The sequence below is a fragment of the Dendrobium catenatum genome, unplaced genomic scaffold (assembly GCF_001605985.2).
Source record: "Dendrobium catenatum unplaced genomic scaffold, ASM160598v2 fragScaff_scaffold_1521, whole genome shotgun sequence".
Taxonomy (NCBI): domain Eukaryota; kingdom Viridiplantae; phylum Streptophyta; class Magnoliopsida; order Asparagales; family Orchidaceae; genus Dendrobium; species Dendrobium catenatum.
In genome coordinates, this window is record NW_021319983.1 from 534915 (window position 1) to 538569 (window position 3655).

Genomic DNA, 3655 nt, shown 5'->3' on the forward strand with positions numbered 1-3655 from the left:
AAATTGATAATAATAACAATCTAGTGACAATAACAGTAGAATAATACAATAACAATAAATTTGTACAGTAATAATAAATGTGTATAATAATAAGAATAATGCTTCAAGAACAAGCATTTTAGTAGTCACACTAAATAAGTAAGAAATCTTAGTTATCACGGTGTTTTTCAATGTTAGTATCAATATTAGTAAATAGTTGGCTTAGTAAATAGAGTCGTCACTCTTTACTCATTGACACAGTAATAATCTCACTATAACTCTCAATCAGTATACCACGTGAATTAGTAGAGGATCACACTAAATTAAAATATTTAAAAGAAAGTCTGTCGGCCCACCATCTTGTATATGTCAATCAGTCTCTAATTAACAGGTCAACCAATCTTTACTTGTTTATTTCGCACAACTACACAAGCACATTATTATCATAATATTATAATATTAACAACAACTAGTTATTACACAAGCATATATCCATATATATTTTCAATGCATTGTAATAAAAATATATATATAATTGAGCTTAATTAATTAGATGTAAAAATGTTATAATAGTAGACAACAAATAATCATATTAGACAAAAATATAAATTTTTTTAAAATTACCAAATTATAAGAGATTATATAAAATGATATTTTAAAACTTTTATTATATAAAACTACTATTTTTAGAGGATAAAATAATTTTTTGGGCAGATAAAAATTGCTATTGTTCAAAATCACCTAATAAAAAATCTTAAATAAATATTCAAAAAGTTCATAATCTCGATCTCTATAACATAAAAAAAGCTACGTGGATACTAATTTTTTAAATATTTTAACTGGTGCCCAAAAATTATGAAAAAAATTCTTACAAGTAAAATATTATAATCAAAATACTATGACGAGGAAGATTCTTTATTGGGAGTTATATTAACTTTAGAACAAAAATTATTTACCTGGTTCATAATATGGGTTATTACATGATGATGTCAAGGCATTGATCTCTCAGGTTTTTTGACGAGAAAATAGGATTTAAAGTGTCACTGCAACCCTAAGCAGCTTAGTTGCAGCATTGGGCCTTAGGCAATGAGTGTAGCACGCACTAGAATGTTAAGCGTTGTGGCTGTAAAACCCCTCCAAATTCCATTTTTTTAGTGCAGTTAGTTTGTACGAACTGTCCTTAGTACGGGACGAACTAAAGAAAATTGTGAAAATCTGTATGGTTAGTATGTACGAACTGCATGTACGAACCTGAGTTCGTCTGTACGAACCTGAATTCGTCAGGGACGGAATTTGTCTAGAGCCCTTCGTCTAGAGTGTTCGTCTTGACGAAAATATCATCCCGGGACGATGGGGGATCGTCCTGGACGATCCTGCTTGATAAATATTTGATTTTGAGATATTTTGAAGAGAGAGAAAGCATGAGAGAGAAAGAGAAGGAAAAGGAAGAAAAAAATGCTTGATTTCGGAGGCCGCAGAGCCATTTTCGTTCGTCGACGCAGTTGGAATATTTGTTTGTCTCGAAGTAAGGAATCTGAATTCTATTTCTGATTTCGAAGATTTCGTATTTTGGTATTTTTCCGCTCAGTTTTGTGTTTCCGTTATCGAAAAATGTGCATATATTTGTATTGACGAAACTTTTACCGCGTAACTTTTGGTATGTTATTGAAATGATGATTTTGCATGATTTGAGTATTTTCTGGAAAGCTTTCACCGGGTATTTTGAATTCTGTGTGATTTTTATAGAAATAAAAAATTATTCTGATGTTGAAAAATATTGCTTCAGTACAAGTAAAATCTTGAAATGTTGTTTTATCCGATTTCTGGTAATTTGGTAATTTTCTGAAATTGTGTATTTTATCTCTGTTTGGGATTTCTGTCGACTGTACGATATTTCGAGGATTCTCTTCATTTGAGCTAATTGTGTTTGTTGATTGCAATGTATTAATTAGATGTGTATGATTGTGAATATATGATTAAAATACTGTTATATTACTGAATGACAAGTAAAGACTGGTTGAACCATTGGTTGAAGATTGACCTGTACAGGATGGTGGGCCGACGGACTTTCCTTTAAAAAAGGTTTGGTGTTATCCTCTATTGATCACGTGATTATTGAAGGGAGCTATAAGGAGATTAATGTGCCGACGGGCAAGGGTGACGACTCTATTTACTAAGCCAACTGATTACTAACATCAATACTAACCTTGAAAAATGCTTTAATAGCCAGTGATTGTACTTGTTAAGTAAGACTACTGTATTGGAATGTATGTGTAAAATTTTGTTCTTATGATTACTTTATGATTTACCAATATTGAACTGGTTTTTCGATATTGAACGGATTTATTGATTTCTGTATGAATTTACTGATATCGATGGATTTATTGATATTGAATGTATTTACTGACGGATTTATGAGTTTATTGTTACTACACGATTTCATTGATATTGCATACTGTTTACTGATTCTACTACTGATTCATTGATTCTATTGATTCATCGATACTACCGATTTATTTTATTGATCTTATAGCACATAATACATCGAATACTGACTGATACATGTGATACTGACTAATACATGTGATACTAACTGGTACATGTGATACTAACTGATACATGTGATGCAAGTGATACACTGATAAGACTGACAATATGTGATTCATCGAACACGTGATATAGATTAATTGTATTGCATGTAATACACCGAGCACGTGATATAGATTATGTTTTTACTATATTGCTGTGATTTTAATTGTTCTTCATGATGTATTGATTTGATTATTTTATGTGATTTCATACCGATTGATATTATTGACCGGAATTGATTTCTCTTGATACTGACTGATTTGATTGATCCGATGATTTCTTTATTGATTTAACGCACGTACTGATTCAGTGAGCTTTACGGACTTTTATACTGTTTACTGATTCTTCTACTATCGATTGAGGATTTTGCTATTTTTGTACTGATTACTGTTTACATATTGATTACTACTTCTATACTGATTTTCGTATCTGCATCGATTCAATGATCATGTGCAAGTGGCTAATATTGATTTGATTGATTGACATGCATATTGCTTATGTACCGTGCTTTGATTTCAGTTGTAGGCTTTGGTGACCTGCTGGGCTTTTTAAGCTCATTATATGTGGTTAATGATTTCAGGTGCAGAGCCTCCCGCTTGAAGCTTCTTTTAGACACTAGTATAGTTTTCATAGTTTTAGTTCATGCATTATTTTGTAGCCCGAGCGGCTATTGTATATATTCTTTTGGACGTCACTTTTGGATTATAAATATGAAATGTCGTAATGTGAATTATAGTATTTTGATGTATTTGTTTTCTTTAATGCAATTATCATTTCTGGATGTCTGTATTGATCTGAGCGAGAAGAAAGAATAAGAAGAAAAGTAAGTCAATGAATCCTTTCACTATATATGCCTGGGATGTCACAGTGGCACTAGTTTAAATTAACGATTTTTAAAATAATAAAATATTTATTCCATTAAACTTCACCATAACCATCCCCTCCCCCCCAAATTTACATGCCTTATGAGGAAGTCAGAAGAGAGGAAGCGAGAAGGTGCTAGGATTATTTTTACCTGTTAATTATGTTATGGGATTTATTCTTATCGTAGTAGGTAACTTGAATCACATATATATATATATATATA